We start from the raw sequence: 20092 nt of genomic DNA, 5'->3' as shown, positions 1-20092 counted from the left end.
CAATACCCATCTGCTGTTCAGGTCTTGATCTTGAACCACTGATTTGAAAGTGAGGGCAAGGGAAGGAGGACGGAGAGGAAGAGAAGAGAAGGATGGTTAAGCAACATTGCTCTAAATTGTCAAAGCTGATAAACTATTCCCCTTAAGGAGAAAAAAAATGTATCAACTAAAGTTTTAGCAGGTAATCTTCACTGATATTTTAATATGACTCCAAGGCATATTTACATCTTAAGGGTGAAAGGGAGGGGAAATCCTCGATAACAGCAAAACCTAAAAAATAAAGTCCAAAATGATGAAGCTAGAAAAGAAATGTCATCATTGATTCTGTGGGAGTGAAGATCCTATTCTGTGTTACAAGACCCTACATCTTCATCACAAACCCTACTGAGGGACTCTCTAGGTAGTTTGAAGGGCTGGACCGCATCCAGACTTGTTTTGTGCTCTTAGCCACCTGGGATTAACAAATCAGAAATCATCAGATGTCACAAATAATCTCAATTGATATTTGGCCCCTCCTCTTCCTGGAGTGTTTGGGAAATGAAGATCAAGGGATTACATGCTAGGCGTAAATCCACAGGACAATCCTTTTTCAAGTAGTAGAGTGAAGATTTCAATTCTTAAGAAAACTGAATATAAAACTAAACAAAAACCTCTAAAAATAAAATTTTCATTTATAAACATTATTTCTGGCTTTTCATTTTATGGTATAAAAAATGTACCTATAGTAAAAGTGTATTAGCCTTTTAGTATTTCTCTAAAGTTCATTTCCAATTAACTGACAAAAGAAAATATAAACTTTATCTACATGATTAATCCTTTTTTTCAGCAAGACTAAGTGTATGCAATTATTTGAGCGGTTATGGAAACCACGCAGTAGAGAGTTCACAATCAAGGCATTTTGGCTGTTCTGCTTTGTACCACAAGTCAGAATGATTGGATTCTGGCCTTGGAGTATACCCCTAAATAATGCCTGGAATTAGGTAAGTCAGTTAATTTTTCTCAACCACAAGCTTGGAATGTATACTGCAAAGGAATTGGATTGGGTAAATTCTAGGATAGCTTCCAAATGTAGCGCTCAAGTTAAAAATATCTTTTTGTCCATCCTTACTTCATCACTACTTCCACTGCCCATGAATGCTCCAAAAAAAGAAAAAGAGCATATTATTTGCATTTTTGAGTCATATTTTGCATTACATACAGCCATTCATTTTACAAATGATTTCACCATATTTTTCATTTCAATACTGTAAATCAGTATGATGAGAAGGAATGTATATAATTCTTAGCATTAACAAACCTTGATAAAAATCCTATCACTTCTTAGGTGTATGGCCTTAGAAGATAAAATATATTTGGCCCTTGATTTACTTATAAAGAAAACGGTGATAACTGCTACTCGATAATATTGTGGTAAGAACTGATTGAGAATAAATGCAAAATGCTTACCATGAAATAGGTGTTGCAGAAATGATGGCGATGTTAAAAACAATGATGATAATGTCCTAGTACAATTAATTCCCTCAGGAATGTTCATAAAATGATGCTATTCATATGAAATTCATGTATACAAGATGACTTTGGAACGTATCTACTGGGCAAAGTGGGGTTTACTGGAAAATAGCCCTTGGAACTCCATGATTGGGAATCAGACCAATTACCCTTAGAGTGTTTAAACAACTGTCAAAACTCTGAGGTGATAGAAGGTTAGAACTCTTCCTTCCTCTCCGCCCAGGTGGTCAGTGGACTTTTAATTCCATGTTACTAAATTTGGGGTAGGTGGAGCTACTGTGACTAAGGATTTAGAAATTGTCACTTGCCTTAAAGGAGTTAATAAGTACCAGGAGAAAGTGAAGGAACTATTTTAAGTGGGCTTGGTAGGGGAGCTTCCCTGCTTGAGGGAGGAGGGGAGGATGAGATGTCAGCCTTGGCAGAGACTGTGTGCATTTGATGCCGAAACTGATAGTGCTTAGGTGAACAGCATGTCCTGGCTCTACTGTCCAAAGGAATAACCTGTCAAATCCCTAGACTAAACTTACACAACCTCCATATTGCCACCAGGAAGACACGCTAATGGAATCAGAAAATGCATCTGCATTTCCAAGCATCCTGTTCTGTAAGTGTCATATGCCCAGAGGGAACCATCACGTCATACATCTGATTTCTATAGTAAGCTTCCAATTAAAGTGGCCACGTAATTGACCACTGGAAAGAATGAACCCCTCACAGTCCATAATTCCTCCTATGATTAGGAAATAAACTATAAACTTGCCTTTTAAATGATTGATTTTCACATGCTTCCACATCATTGATATCACCAAAGAAGCACAAAAGATGTTCTCAATTTCTACCGAATACAATGATGATGATGGAGATAATGATATAGATATAATCAAGCATGTTGAGAGGACATTGCAGGACCTATTTGAATGGTGGCCAAGGAAACACATAGAAGGTAAAATGAGTGGATACATTGAGAGCACAGGCCCTAGGACAACAACAGGGTTGGTCTCTGAAACTTGTGGGAGTGTACTAGACGAAGAAATCACTCACCTTCAATGGAGAGAAAGTGAAGCAGCATAGTGAGATCCAGGCCAGGAATAATAGGGGGAGATCAGAGAGAAGGGAGCATTGGTTGTTCCATGATGCACCCATGCCCAACTTCCCACAGACTAGTATACGATTCTGGGAGTTGGGTAGAAATGCCTGTAATAAAGAAGGACTCTAACAAAAGAGCAGTGTCCATAGTGGGAAAGGCAGTGAGTTCTGGAGTCAGGGACAACTGGTGTGTAATTTATTAGGTATTTCACTGTGGACTATTTACTTAACCTCTCTGATTCGCAACTTAATCAGCTGTATGGATCACAATGCCAACTTCATAAGACTTTTGGAAGGATTAAATAAGATAAAGTATCTAGAATATCCAGAGTGTGATAGATATTATCCATTGTTTAACAAAGAACATTTATGGTTATTTACATATATGCATGCATCCCTGGACATATGTAGCTCTACTTTATGAGTAACTGTGTTATGAATGGTCTATGACACCTTTCACTCCTTAATCATAACTTGGTTTGCTTCTCTGCCTGGTTGGGGGGCTATCATCACCTTCATCTAAAACATAGGTAAACAATTCCCACTTAGGAAAAAAAATGTGACTTTCCTGGTGAAAGATGTTCTCCATAGGGTAAACTGTCACTGAAAACATTCTCCCTGACTTCACCAAAGTCAATATTAAGAGAGATCAGAACACCACCTACAGCTTTGACAGCTTCAGACATATCTGGGGTGTCACAGCAGTGACCTGAGAGTTGAGGAGGGAGGAGCCTGGCACTAGGTGAGGTATGTTTTATTCATGATCTCTAATCCTTGAGGCAAACTGAAGAGGTGTGAAATGTAGCACATGGATGCTAACGCAAGTGTCAGCTGTCATTCAACTACTAAGATATCACCTAGTTGTAAACCTAGTTCTGTTTGGATCAATATCCATGCTTTCCCAACACCATGCTGACTCAACCTCTCCCCTTTCTCCCTCTCTACACACTGTTTCTCTGCCTGGTTTTTCCCACCTTGGCAAACGTCTACTTCTGTCAAGATATATAAAAACATTACCTCAGTGAAGCCTTCCCACTAAACCCAAAGACAGAACTAACTGCTTCTTCAATTTCAAAGCGCCTTTTCTTAAACTTATTTTAAGGCATCTAACACAGTGTTCACGGCTCTATTCCCAGTGTCTGGAACAATGCCTCGCACATAGCATATGGTCAATAAATATTGGTTGAATAAATGAGCTGTGTTGTAGTGATTTGTATACAGCCTCTCCATCTATAGACAGTGAACTCCTTAAAAATAGCACACAACCAATTTGCTAAAAATGCTGAATGTGGTTACTGTGAAATCCTGAAAGAGTTTTATTCTATTTCCTATGGCCTTTCTCAGATATTAAAAAACCCAACGCATCCGAATACCAAAACTTCAGCCTTTCATTCAGTTTAAAGCTTCTCCACGTCCTGTCACAGTCCTTAGCAAGATGTATACCTCAAAGACTGAAAGGGATAAATGAGCACGTACTGTGTCTACTCTGTTCCATGAATCACCATTTTTCCACTCTCTCACATTTCTAATTCTGTATATTCAAGGGTTAGGCTCAGCAGGGAGTGAGAATTAGAGGAAAAGGGGTTGAAAAAGGCGTTATTTCATGGGTTCAGTTATAATCTGGATTTGATTCCCTCAAAAAATGCAGGCAGGCTGTCCAGATGCTGACTTCTTCTCTCGTGAGAAACTCTGTGGGCTCTTTCGTGATGTTGTGTGGATGTCTTAGTTCAGGCTGCTATAACAAAGCCCGATAGAATGGGTGGTTTAAACAATAAACATTTATTTTTCACAATTCTGAAGGCTAGGAAGTCCAAGATTAAGGAGCCTGCAGATTCAGCGTCTGGAGAGAGCCCACTTCCTGGTTCGTACATGGCCATCTTCTCACTGTGAGCACACATGGCAGAAAGAGACAGCAAGAGTACTCTCTGGGGTCCCTTTTATAAGGGCACTGATCCTATTCATGAGGGCTCCACCCTCAAGACCTACTCACCTCCCAAAGGCCCCACATCTTAATATATCACATTGGGGTTAGAATTTCAACATGTGGATTTTGGGGGACACAAATATTCAGTCCATTACAGTGGATATTTGTTGAAACATTCCATAGTTCCGTACACTCTCTAGCTCACCACCTGTCAACTCACTTTTCAGAGACTGTCTGGCAGTAAACCCTGGCATCTATGGCGAAGAGGAGACACACACAGCCCTCCAATAACCCTCTCCAAAGAAATTGTCACTAATAATCTTCTTCCTCATCCATCTGTCCATTTAAATGATGAAGATGGGTGACAAACACTTATCTATTATTTTTGGCCATAATTCCTAGACTTAAAACCTCCCATTAAGTGTCAATAACTTTTTTCCTGCTTGTTTTAACTTTTACTGTCTGGCATGTTATAAAATACCCTATAAATAGTAAATGAATGATTAATAAATGGATAAATCAATAACAGATGGGAGAAGAGCTACGTGAAAGAATATAACCTTGTGAGTTTGAAGAAATACCAATATTCTGTATGTAAACCCTTCTGAAAGAGAGTCACTGGGGGATGAAACATGTAGTGAGGGGTAAGGTCGATGCCATCGAGGAGACTGTTGATGAGGAAGGAGTCATAATTATCTGTCTTCAGTTTCCATGCATACAGACTCGGATGAATAGTTATGTCAAGGGTCTGCTTTCCAAGTGGTCAGAATCCAAGAATATAGGACTGAGATGTCAGTCTAATGACTTTGAGTCTGTACACGAGATTCTTAATTGAATGGAGGGAAGTCTCAAGACTCAAGGGTGGAGATTAGGCAGAAATGAGTTTAAAGAAGGAAGATATTCTGCCAGAACTCCAGATTATTTCAGCTACATTATGGATTGAGATAACTATTTTGGACTAGAATTAATATTAAATTATAATTTCATACTCTTTTTTTATTTGCTACTTGTTTGTTGAACTGACTAAAATGTATTGTTATAACAACATTTCCCATTGCCATCTTATGTTTTATTTAGAGTACATAAATGTCCCCTCTCCCTGGACAAATGCATGACAAGGTCCATGACTTTTCTGGCTCCCTCTTAGATAATAGCAGTCATAGGGTCACTTTAAGTAACACAGTGTTAGCATTTTCAGTCCAAAATATTAATCAAAATTTCACATTCAAGTTAACATAAATTGTTTTTTTTTTTTTTTCTTCCGCAATCTGGGCCACTTTGGGCTTGAGTCTTGCAGTGAAGGAGGGAAAGTGTATTTTTTCTCCTGTACACTTTTACCTCTTTCTGCACTTTCTAACTGCAGATTTCATTGCAACAGGTCAAATTTGGGTACTGGGAGGATCAGACAAAGAGAAGGGAAACAGGTAAGGAGATATAGGGCAGTTCTCATTCAATCTGTGGCTTGTAGTTCTTTTGTGAGGCAGAGGGTTAAAGCTCTGACCCTGGAGGGAACTGGCTTAGGTTTTCTCTGATGCAGAGGTTTCCATTGGCTTCTTGGATTTAACTGTTGACTTCCTACCTCCTTCAATTGCCTTTTCCTGAATGGATGCAACTCTATTCGGCTACCATGTGTTTTTATCTCTGCTCCTTGCCGTCCAGCAATAGACCTCCAGCCTCTTTTTGCTCAGGTCTCAGGACTCAGACAGTCCTATTGGACAAGGTCCAAGACAACCTCTTGTTGGGTTGTTGCCTACTCAAACATCTTACATATCTGTGCCCCATAAACTCTGGGAATGAACACTTACTTCAATGGGGGGCATTCTCTTGGTCCCACCTCCAAATAAACAGCCTTTATTTTGCCGTCAAGATTTTCTGGGTAGGAGTCAGAATCCACCCCAGAGTTGACTTTCCCTTTTCCAGGTGTAAGTCAAGCATCAGTCCTCAAATGCAGGAAGCACATTTCATATTGTCTGGGGGATCCTCTTGAAATCTACTTTACTAGGTTTGGAGAGGGAAAGAGCCAGCCTTCATTCACCTCTCAAAGAGGAAGTCAAACTCAAAGCCATACAATAGCTCCCTTCTGAGAAATATCATTTCCATACTCCTCTTTTCTTCACATTCTGACCCCTTCCTACATAATTTATCTGGATGGAATCGCCTGAAATTGGTTTTCCCTTGAAAATCTACACTTGGAAATTTGGCCTTGGAATTTTGCACCTAATCTATCCTGGAGTTTTCCTGGAAACCTCATTTTTAACATACTCTTATATAGGGAATAGGTACATTCAAGGTTCAAACCACAGATTTAGATTGAACTGTCAGAACTTAAACTATATGTAAATTAGAAATGTTCTGTTTTTGGAAGGGTACCCATACATTACTGTTTCTCCATTTTTCTTGCATCTAGTGGCTCTAATTTTTTTTTTAAACTGGGCTTAATAGTACCAGTTACTTTAGTTAATTCAAGTTAATTCGACTTGTAATGTTGAGATGAAGTGGAAGGCATTACATGCTCTGACTCCCTGATTTCTCTGTGTAAGTTGTTTCTTTGCCTTTCCAGTTTCTTTGAGAATTCAAGAGCCAGCAGATCATAAGCAGCTGTGTGCCTTTTCATCTGAGCAAAAATCTTAAACTACTGAATGAAAATTTGTCTTTTTACTCCCTCCACACAGTTTCAGTAAACTGAATTAGCCTATTTCATTGCATGAAAATTCCTTCTGATGAGTGAAATAGCTACTAATGAATAAAACTGTCAACAATTAGATAAAGCACATTGCTAAAAGTCTAAACTATTTATCTGCTTCAACAGCCAATGGGAACGTGGCAAAAGGAAGTAGTATTTGCTCTCTTCCTCTACTGTCCCAAGGTTTAGTTGTGAAAATCTTCATCAAACTGCTATTTTTTGTTCTAACTTGAAAAAAATAATTCTAATATTCATATAGAAGAATAATGTAAGAATAGTCATAAAAAAAAGAAGAAAATAAATCGGATAGAATTAGCCCTACCAGATATGAAGAATCTCAGAATATTATAGTAATTAAAACAGAAGGGCAGTGGCACAGAAATAAAGCAAGAGATAAATGAACATTGAAAAACTCCAAGATCCTTTAATTTAATTAAAATTTCTGTGATAAAGATGTCATTTCAAGCCAATGAAAATCTAATGAGTTATTTAGGATTATTTAATGAATAATGCTAGAACAACTAGCTATTAATTTGAGGACATATACAGACACACACACATATGTAAAACATATGGGATGAACATACCTGAATATATATCCTTAGCGTTTTGCTTGACATAAATTCTAGCTAAATCAGATGTAAAGCTAAAAAATGTAAATAAGAAAAGTTACTAGAATGGCACATGAATAAAAAACATTAAAAATATTGGGATAATAATTGCTTTTATAGGCATGACAGAAAAACCAAAAGCCCTTAAAAGAAAAGAAAAGTAAAATAAGTCTACATAAAAATACTAAAATTTCTCAATAGCAAGAATTATATAAACAGAAAAAAATTAAAGACAATGACTGCGAAACATGTATAATACGTGATCAGACAAAGCACCTATTTTAGATGTATACAAAGAAAGCTTACATATCAGGAAGAAAAGCCTAAAAACAAAATAGAAAACAAGGCAATGGCTATAAAAAAGCAGTTTTCTAAAAATAAAATCAAAATAACTCTAAATATATAAAAAGATGATCAACCTCGTGTTAATTAAAAACTAATTAAAACAGTGAGATTTTTTTTTCACCATTGAGATGAGTAAAAATAAAAACTAATGAATATAGTCAGTGTGAGCTAGAGTATGAGGATAGACCCTCTAATATTCTATTGCTCGATATGTTCGAAATATATTTTTGAAAAGCAATATGGTAATGCCTATCAAAATTGTAAATGTGAATCACCTTTGACTCAGTTTTTGCAGTTTAGGTTTTTTTAACAATCCACTTTTAACACATTAATCTAGAAATATATTGGTGTATAAAGATGCTTACTTTAATATTGGCAATAACTATACTGGGGGAAAATTTAAATGTTCATCAATAATGGGCCAGATTTAAACTTTCATATCCCTCCAAAGGAATACTCTGAAGCAACATGGAATACTGTATAATAACAAATGACAAAAGCTTGTAACAGGGGCTTGCCCCATGGCCTAGTGGTTAAGTTTTACACACTCCACTTTGGCAGCCCAAGTTCAGTTCCTGGGTGCAGACTTACATCACTCATCAGTGGCCATGCTGTGGCAGCGTCCCACATACAAAATAGAGGAAGATTGGCACAGATGGTAGCTCTGGGCGAATCCTCCTCAGCAAAAAATTTTTAAAAAAAGCATGTAACAGAATAACAGGTATAGAATGGGCCCAATTGTGTAAAAAGTAATACTTAGAAAATACCCAAGGATTAAGACCTTAATACTGCTAATGGTGGCTTTTCCTGGAAACAGAGTTGGGCCAAAGGAGGGGTGATAGTTTACTTTTATTTTGTGCGTTTCTGTATTTTAATTAGTTTTTGCAATAAAACTGTGTCACTGTTATAATAACGATCACATAAAACACAAAGAAACAGAGGCAGATAGATGGCTTGGCAAAAACAATGTCTAGATTTAAATAGAACATAGCATTTATAACATAGTCCTCTGGGATGTTCTATCATTGAAATTATGGAATTCCGTCCAAAAAACTTTAGCCTGAGAAGAAATAAACTGCCTAGCCAGCAGTTAGCTCACCTACTCACCAGGCCAGGATGAAATAATACCTTGTCACTTTTATCCAAAAAGGCTTAGTCCTAGGAAACAAATTCCGTCTTTCTTTTCAACTCTGAGAATAGCAGGTCTTACTGAAGAAATTCACTCTAATTTTGAAAGTAGGAGGTCTGTGTGTGAATACTTGTGGAACTAATTGTTATGCTTTGTGACATACCTTAACAATTATTGGTTCCACTATTTATCTTCCGAGGCTGCTGGGGATATTATGTGAAATAATAAATGTGAAAATGTTGTCAAAGGGTACATACGAGGCAATCATTATTGTTCAAGTGTTGGCTTAAGGCACAAAAACATCACCATAAGTAATAACCATGAGTTTTTAAAATTGTACCTATTAAATTAAAATAAGGAAATACTGCTTTTGGCCTCTCGAACTCACAAAGCTTTAAAAAAGAGAAACTTAATAAATGCAGTGTTGTGAAGGAATAAAATTGGTTGTCTCTCTGGAAGGCAATTGGAAATATATGTTAACACGTCTTAAAATACCACATCTGACCGGGCAAGAGAAACAATAGAAAAAATAAACAAATGGGACTACATCAAACTAAAAAGCTTCTGCACAGCAAAGGAAACCATCAACAAAACGAAAAGACAACCTAACAATTGGGAGAAGATATTTGCAAACCATACATCTGATAAGGGCTTAATCTCCAAAATATATAAAGAACTCACGCATCTCAACAACAAAAAAAACTACCAACCCAATTAAAAAATGGGCAAAAGACCTGAACAGACATTTCTCCAAATAAGATATACAGATGGCCAACAGACACATGAAAAGATGTTCAAAATCACTAATTATCAGGGAAATGCAAATCAAAACTACAATGAGATATCACCTCACGCCCGTCAGAATGGCTATAATTAACAAGACAGGAAACAACATGTGTTGGAGAGGATGTGGAGAGAAGGGAACTCTCATACACTGCTGGTGGGAGTGCAAACTGGTGCAGCCACTATGGAAAACAGTATGGAGATTCCTCATAAAATCAAGGATAGAACTACCATATGATCCAGTTATTCCACGGTTGGGTATTTATCCAAAGAACTTGAAAACACCAATTTGCAAAGGTACATGCACCCCTGTGTTCATTGCAGCCTTATTCACGATAGCCAAGACTTGGAAGCAACCTAAGTGCCCATCAAGGGACGAATGGATAAAGAAGCTGTGGTATATATACACAATGGAATACTACTCAGCCATAAGAAACGATGAAATCCAGCCATTTGTGACAACATGGATGGACATTGAGGGTATAATGCAAAGTGAAATAAGTCAGAGGGAGAAGGTCAAATACCGTATGATTTCCTTCATTAAGTAGTAGATAGTGACAACAATGGACGGATACATAGGGATAGAGATTGGATTGGTGGTTGCCAGAGGGGAGGGGGGGAGGGAGGAGGGTGAAAGGGATAATTCGGTGCATGTGTGTGGTGATGGGTTGTAATTAGTATTTTGGTGGTGAACATGATGTGGTCCATGCAGAGATAGAAGTACAATGATGTACACCTGAAATTTTTACAATGTTATAAACCAATGTTACTGCAATAAACAAAAAATTTAAAAAAAAACAAAAAACAAAAAACAATAAAGATATCCACAGCCTATTGCTACTTGGGGGGGGGAAGGCTAAAGAAGCATATATATTTTTTCCATTAGTATAAAAACATATAAATTATTGTATAGGTATGAATGAATATGAACACCAAAAAAGGATATACAACAAAACTTTATTTATGAATAACATTCATATGCTGATATCTATACATATATATGTATAAATAGAAAAAGAAATGATATGCAGCAAAAAGTTATTAACGAGTGCTGACATTGTAATTAAAACTTTCTTTTTTCTCTAAAAAAAAAAAAATAAGCAGATCCATTGAACCGGTAATTCCCTTTCTAAGAATATATCTCAGGCCGGCCCAGTGGCTTAGCAGTTAAGTGCACGTGCTCCGCTACTGGCGGCAGGGGTTCGGATCCCGGGCGCGCACTGACCCACCATTTCTCCTGCCATGCTGAGGCCGCGTCCCACATACAGCAACTACAAGGATGTGCAACTATGGCATACAACTATCCACTGGGGCTTTGGGGAAAAAAAGGAGGAGGATTGGCAATAGAAGTTAGCTCAGAGCCGGTTTTCCTCAGCAAAAAGAGGAGGATTAGCATGGATGTTAGCTCAGGGATGATCTTCCTCACACACACACACACACACACACATACACACACACAAAGAATATATCTCGAGGAAATAATGTATAAGTATTTCATCTCAGCATAATTACAAGGTAGCAACAAATTAGAAATAATATAGTAGCCAACAAGAGGAGACTGCTTAAATAACTATGGTATTACATGCACTCATTAAAAAAATTCTGTAGGAAATTAGAAAATACACATGAAATATTATTAAATAAAGATTAAACAATGTATGTGTAGTGTGATTCATTTTACTAAAAATTTTGCTTTAAATATAAATAATGAGGTTGAAATGGGTAAAATAACTTATCCACGTTAACAATGCCATTAAAATGGATCTAGCTGACTTCCAAACAAACACACATGCATGCACAGAACAAGTGAAATGTCTACAATAAGACCATTTAACTCCATATTTACTGTGTGACAGGAAATTTTCATGCAACATTTAAGTAAATCCAATAAAAATCCTGTATATTGATTATATGATTTCAGACATGCATTAAGTTGAAGTTCAGGAAGGCTGAGTATCTTACCCATGGCCAAATACAATAAAAACAAAACAAAAGTGACCTTGTGAGTCTCTTCTTCTTGATAGAAAGTCCCTCTATCTAGGTTTAGAGTTTTCATATGTGATGGGAGACCCCAGCTGAGCCTAAACAGAGACTTCCAAAGCGAGCGCCTGGAATCTGGCAACCTGGTCAGCCATCCAGTTTCCTGAGTCAGTAGAAAAGGGTTAAACACTGTGGGACTTTGTGGAGGGTATTTTCACAGGGGCAGTAAACAGAGATTCTAGATAGATGGGGAAATGGAGACAACAATATAACATCTGAATTCAGGATGGCCCTTGAATGACAAAAGGCAGACAAACTAAAGAAAGAAAAGTTTAGATATTGGACAAAATTTCCAGAAGAATTAAAGAAGCTAATGTGTTTTGTGCAAAAACAACAACAATAGCTGTTTCTGAACCCCAAGTTTTCTCAGAAAAATATTCTTAAAGTAAGAAATGGCTTCAGGGCAAGGAAGAAATCCAGGTTAGAGGGGCAATATACTCTAATAATAAATAATTATAATGGTGTATCTCTTAAGCAACATCTGTTAAATAGTAAGGGTTCTAAGACTATTAAAGGCATCTTCCCACAGCAACCTCACATGGGAAGCAATGTATAGTGTATTTGGTCTAGTAGAAAGAATTATGATTTACTGCACTGGAAGCCCACAAAGGATTTAAAGGAATTACATCATTTGATGGCGAAAGTGATAGAAACAGTGCAAAACGAAAGGAGGCCTACGACACCCAAATTACTATGGTCAGTAAGTGAGCTATTAAAACTGTTCAGCTACAAGCATGAGTTACTTTTTATGGAAAAGGAAGGATGGTCCAGAAGGAGAAACCAAAGGCTCAAAGATTGGAGCCATGAGCTGCAAAAGATCATTCATAGGAAGGGAATGGACCCTAACTGAGGAACTGAAATTCTGTGAACAGTGACTGCTCTATGCCTCCAGTTTGTACTGTGGGAGGAGAGACATCGTCCACATTTCTGCACAGAACACAGCATGAATCTGATGCAGTGAGGACTGAAAGCAGCACAACACTTGCTGGGTATCTTGTGTGCTTCATGTAACTGGGAACCCCGGGAGAATGGATCTTGAATAGAACAGCATTCTCTCCAAAGACCAGAAAGCGAATCACCTGCAGAGAGCATCGCATCCTCGGTAAATGACAGGTAGGGCAATGAAGCAAGATTGAAGACTAGTCCAGAGGACTTGCTTGTGGGCATGTGTGAAAAACCCTCTGCAGACTCCCAGAAATACCAAGAAGAAGGGCTGTATTTTGAAGGGGTGAGGCCCTTCAATCAGCAATTTTGGCACTAAATAAAATTTGATATTTCATATTAAAGTGACTCTTTTAGTACGTACAGCCTGGTAAGGCAAGAGTTAATTTAAGTTACGTGTGTTTTCTTATCTACTACATAAGCATAATTTTGCAATTGATGAACATGGAGGGTCCAGAAGAGAAGAAAATTCTTAAATTTTCTGACCCTGACACCTTCTCCTGCAACCCAAGTAGCAAGAATCCAATCATGAGAAAACTAGATTAATCTACGAATTCTGCAATTTTTATTATGCATCTCTGTCTCAGTTATCTATTGGTGTATAACAAGCAACAACACTTAGCAGCTTGCAACAATAACCATTGTAACATATTTCACAGTTCTGTAGGGTGTTTGCGCACAGACAGGCAATTCTTTCTCTGGTCTCACTAGAGTATCTTATGTAGATGTAATCAAATGGTGGGTGAGGCCAAAGTCAACTGGAGGCTTGACTGAGACATTGGGAGAGCTGGGCCTTTCTCCTTCCTCATGGAGTCTCAGGGCCTCTTCTCTCTACACGGAATGTCAGTTCTTCACAGGGTCTCCTTAGAAGGGTATCTGGACTTTTTTACATGACATCTCAGTGTTCCCAAAAAGCACAAAAGTGAAGGCCACTTGACCACCTTGAGGATTAGTCCCAGCACTGGCACAATGTCATTTCATATACATTCTGTTGGTAAAATGAGTCACAGGGCCAGCTCAGATACATCATGGGAGAGGACCAGGCAAGGGCATGAATCCAGGAGACTGGGTTCTTTGTAACTCAGCGTTGGAGATCAGCTACCCCGTGACAGTAACTGCTGCATGTCAGGCATGGTCCTAGGGAGAGGCACACAACAGTGAGTAAACTCACATGAGCTTGCTGCCTCCAAGGAGCCTGTAGTCTAGGGGGAAGAGGAACACCAATCAAGAAAAATTCCACTATAACAATTGCTCCAAAGGGGAAGTACTGTTGTTGTCAGGTGGATGTTGATGCTAATCAAGGAGGTCAGAAAAGCCTTCTTGGGGAAATATGGCTAGAGCTGTTGAGAGGGTAGATAACAATAAGCCACATGACTAGCGAATGGAATAAGCATTCCACCAAGAGGAAATAGCACCAATAAAAGCCATAACAAGTACTGATAGTGATACTGAAAAAAGACAGTGAAGTTATAGCTGAAAAACTGTGTGGGTCAGCCTTGATATAAGAGCAGGCTGGAGAGGGAGCCAGGAGTCTTGTTTAGTCTTCATTTTAGAGTGATGGGAAGCTATTGAAAGGTTTCAAAAGTAGGAAGTGACAGCATCAGTCTTGCATTTTGAAAAGATCCCTCTGGCTGCAAGGTAGAGAATGGATTAAAGAGCGTGCATCAGAGATGACTTTATTCCAACCAGGAGGATATTGCAATCCTCCAGGTGAGGGGTGAGCTTCTTCCTGTATCTCATATATCTGGAGATATATGAGAGTGATGGATTCATGATGGACAGGCCCTCACAGAATTGCTTTCATTTCTTTTCTAATCAGTTTTCAGGCTTCTATTTTCTTTTTCTTACTCAGATAAAAGTGATTCTGGAAACGAAACAACTCACAGGAAAGGGTGATTGAAACCAATCAAATGAAGTAAAGAATATCTTAAAAAGCAGACAACACAGGGAGCCAAACTCGACTCACTTTAAACTCTCAATTCTTTCAGAGTCATCACCTCCACTGTGAATCCTCTTGGAATCTCCAATAAAGCAAACAGCGATGCCTTAATTTCCCTTTTCTTTGTTTTCTTCAAACTCAAGTCCTAGACATTCTTATCAATTTACTTACTCCTTCAAACAGAAGTGTTCCTTGATGCAAAGAGTGACACAGACATAGGTTCAAACTCTTGCTTGGCTGGGTGAACTTGCATAAGTTCATGAACCTCTCTGAATGTCAATATCTTTATCTAATAACAAAATAAAGAGCTTAATGGTATATGTGCAATAAGTTGCAACAAGTCAATGAGACGATGCATGCAAAGGGCTTAGCCTAGCGCAGTACATCCTAGTGGTTACAAGATATACTTCAGGGCCAAATCAATCTTGGCTGAATTCCCAGCTCTACCATTTATTAGCTGTACAGCCTTGAGCAAGTTATTTGCTGTGCTGAAGCATCGATTTTTTCTTATTTGTAAAACGCATATAAATATAATATCACTTTATGGTGTTTTTTATGAGTATTACTTGACAAAAGCCATAGACATTACTTAATAAAGTAACTGGAATATAGCCAACATTTAATAACTGGTAATTGCTATTATTATAAAAATGATTAGCTCTTAATAAATTTAATTCAATTCATCTTTCTCGCTTCACCAAGACTTTTTTTCCCCATACATTGTCTTCTCATAACTGCCAAGAACCTCTCTAAGTTGCTGCCTGTTCTCTTTTCTATCCCTCCCTTCCTCTCTCCCCTTTCCCTCCTTCCCTCTCTCAAAGTTTGCACAACAAAAACAGTGAAATAATAGAAACAATCAAAACACCTAAAAATTCAGAAAGTTAATTTTGGAAAAGTAAATTGTTGAAACACAGGGAAAAAAGTCATAATTAAAAATTTATCAAACTAATTTAGTTCTTAATATAGGACTGGAGTTTTATAAATTCCCCTACCTCATCTATTGTCAGTGGACATACCGAAAACTTGGTACTAAAACGTCAACATGCTTTCTCACATAAATGGCTTGCAGAGTGTGTATTAACCGTGAGATGGTATGATTTAAATTTTTATGGATTTAATAACACCTTTATATTTACTCTATGTTCAGATATTGTTATTTTATATTCTAAAAACAAAACTTTCATTTCTACATGGTACTTTGGTTTAGTGTCTAAGTCCTATAGTGAATAGAACTGTCTTGTAAAATTTAATTAACATGTAAGCATAAACCAGGTCTCCTGTTACCTTTGCTCTTGTATCAGGAATAGAAGAGACACTTTGCAATACCAAGCATATTTTTCTTTAGCTATGAAAGAACAGCTGTTTTTGAAATACGGCTGCCAGAAGGAAATCCTGAAAGAAATTTGATTTACTGTTAGAATTGGTGGAAACTGTAAAAAAATCATCAAAATATTTTAAATGAATAGTCAGGAAAAAATAACTTTCTTTTCTATACGTGAATGGTAATTATATTGCCGAACCTTACTATGGAAACTTGTTAGCTCAAGTTTTGAGATGACATAATATTCATGTGCCCTTGTTAAAGATTTTTATCATGGAGCATGCTGATATGACAGATCTCTTGGATAATAGTTGACTTCATGAAATGGGCTTGTTCTGTCCACATTTAATTGTAGAGTTCTAATTTTGTTCAGTTCTGTTTATATTCACATCAGACTGTAAAACTTAATGGGCTAAAATACAAAATAATCTACCTATGATGTTTTTCAGGAACAAAATAACTCGTATTTTGTGGAAGAATATTTTCAGACACAGCAGTTTCCAACAATTATTGGCAAGCAGCTGTTCTTTTATTCGTCTTAAATATTGTCAGCCATATTTGGAATGAACCAATTAGGCCTTGTGAAGTTCTACAGCCAAGAAAAGGCCTTTAGCGTGTGTGATATTTAAATGACATAATTTCTTGATTAAGTACAATGTTAAATTTACGTAGCTCTGTCCATATCATTAAAATTCCTTTTACTTATGATGGTGCACATGAAACAAAACCTCATTAACTAAGACCTTCTTCATTCAGAATGTGTGATAATTAAAGAGAAGAGAGGCTTGAGATTATATGCACAGTTACATGTGAAGAAATCTTTTACAGAGCAAAGGAGATGGGGGAAGGTTTTCCTTTAAAAAAAAATTTGAGAAACCAAATTATTCCTAGCACTATAGCAGCATTTACTTGCATGATTATCTTAATTAATAATATTAGATGCTGTCACCATGATGGATAATGTTCCATGTATTTTATTTATGTAATCATATTTAACCTTATGAGGTAGGAATAATTAATTTTAGCTTATAAATTAAGACATTCTTACAATTTCTACCAGTTCTAAGGACTAAGGACTTATCCTAGGTCATTCTGCTAAGTCAGGAAAGAGCCCCATTCCAGCTAGCTCCCAAGTGCATTATTTTCCAACTACCGTACCAGGTCTCCCATTTAAAAACAAGACTGATAAGCTAATTAAATATAGGATTTTGAGCAGAACAATGAATGCCTCTACTTAGCATTGTTAGACATTTAAAAATAGTCCATACATTTGATTAGTCTATATCCACTCCCTGCCTCTCTTAATAAGTTCTAAAGAAGGAGACGGTAGCATTTGTCGCGACTAGTATTGAAGAGTTTAAAGAAAACCAGGTACCTGGCTGGGGAATATTCCCTTTTTTCCTCTTCCTGCATAATTTTGCATGAAATCAACAGGGCCCCATGCAAGAAGTGAAGCAGAGTTATGCAGACAAGGACCTACGCGTCTCTGAGAATCCATCCCAATTTCCCGTCTGCATAAAATTTCCTCTAAAATGAAGCTAAAAATAAATTCCTAATGCAAAGAAATGGTTGGAGTTGGCGTAGGACCTTTAAGCCACATTTTGATTACCCCTCAGTGCTATATGAAGTGTATTTTGCTTCTAACTCACAGGGGGATTTGTCAAAAAGTGTCCAGCAGACACTCTGCACTATCTATTGAAAGCACACACTGACCAGAGCATTTTATAGAGCAGGGCATTGTCCCTTAAATAGGCCAGAATGAAAGACTGGTTAATTGCTGCACATCACTGACCAGTATAGAACATGGCCGCAGAACGGTCAGTCCCTGGAACCTGCTCACATTGGCTCTGGCTGATGACAAGCAAGATTTGAATCTTAAATTTAATGAAATAATGTATTACTTCTGGAAATTCTAGGATACCTCTCTTGAAAGCACAAATTTGGAGAGTAGAGACATGCATAATTGACCAGAAGAAAATACAGCATACTAAGTATATGTGGAATGATTGAAATACAAAGTGATAGCACCATACTATAATCTCATTTAACTTAGATTCATTGCAATGTCAGAGAGTGGGACAAAAAAAGAGGTCAAATTGACAACTTTTCCAGTGTTCTTTTTGACAATGTCTACTCTAGAAGGTACTGATCCAAAAAAATAGACTGTCAAAAAGAAAAGAGAGGGGCCGGCCCGGTGGCGCAAGCGGTTAAGTGCGCGCGCTCCGCTGCGGCGGCCCGGGGTTCGCTGGTTCGGATCCTGGGCGCGCACCGACGCACTGCTTGGCAAGCCATGCTGTGGCGGCGTCCTATATAAAGTGGAGGAAGATGGGCACAGATGTTGGCCCAGGGCCGTCTTCCTCAGCAAAAAAAGAGGAGGATTGGCGGATGTTAGCACAGGGCTGATCTCCTCACAACAACAAAAAAAAAAAAAAAAAGGAAAGAGAGATGATATCAAATTTGTAACTTTTGAAGAAACAAAGACAATGGGACAATGGAAATTTCACAAGGTTTTATACTACACATCTGGGAAGGCAGAGGTGGGTAAGCTCCTCTTCAAACTTCTCTGCAACTGGGTGTTTCAGGAATAACTCCCACTTTCTAGAAGACCCAATCACACCACATTGACATAGGACTATGAGGGTCCCATTCATCTTTATACATGAATTCTACCTACAAGGGAAGCCTGAAAAAGTAGAAATTCCTGGGACTATCAAGTCAGACCCGTTTTAGATTTAATTTAGGATAAGGGTTTTACTAACTTATGACCTCTAGGTATATACATCATTGAAATGTAATAAACTTTAGTCTTTGGAGGATGCAATGATTCCTTTTTTGAAGAGATATTGCTAGGATTAGGTATTATGTGTACAGTGCACCTATGACATAAAGTGTTTAGGAGATGATGGCCCTCTTCCTCTCTCTTTGTACTCTTCTTCTAATTAATATTATATTTATTTTGTAGTAGCACTAGATACTTTGCCTCGTTATTGGTTGTTTTTCTTGTGCATTCAACGTAAAATGATGGTCTACATTCAAGCCAGGCGTGGGGTGATTGGCATTTTTGTAAAATTCATTGCGATTAGTATAATTTACTGTTTAAAAGCAGAAATATTCAAGCCAAATCCACTGTTTACATAAAGACACATATGCATAAGCAGGAGCGACAGGGAGACAACAAGCATTAACAAAGCCCGTGACCATTTGGGGAGTGCAGAAGAAATAAATTTTGCCCTATTTGGAGAATAATGAAACTCTAGTTCACTATGGGAGCTGAAAGGGCAATCAGCATCCAAAACTAATCACACTAGCTCTGATAAAAAGCAACTCAGAAAGGAAAAATTGACAAAATATCTGCAGAGCTTGCACTTCAGATATAATTTAATTTAGAAAGAAGGGTCCGTGAGACATGAAGCCTTATAATATAACAAGATGATGAGTCATTTAATAATCCTTAATGAAGAGCAAGTGATAAGGAAGAGTCAGCTTGGAGGATGGGTTTATAGCAATCAGTTCTCCTTTGAATATCATGATGCTTTGAATAGTTGCTATTCATGTTATTTCATTCACTCATTCCTTTCATTCATTCATTCATTTGTTCATTCATCAGATAATTATTGAGGATATATTATGTGACAAACACTGGTGCAGAAACAATGAAAGGACATATGGTCATTGCCCTCGTGAAATGCATAGCTTAGTAGAAGAAACAGAAAGTTATGAGGTAAATGAATACATGAATGAGACATTTTTTTCCCATTGTGATAAGCATTTTCAGGAAAT

Source organism: Ceratotherium simum, chromosome 34 (genome assembly GCF_057802395.1).
Source record: "Ceratotherium simum simum isolate JZ-2026a chromosome 34, ASM5780239v1, whole genome shotgun sequence".
NCBI classification, from domain to species: Eukaryota; Metazoa; Chordata; class Mammalia; order Perissodactyla; family Rhinocerotidae; genus Ceratotherium; species Ceratotherium simum.
Note: the sequence above shows the minus strand (reverse complement) of the source record.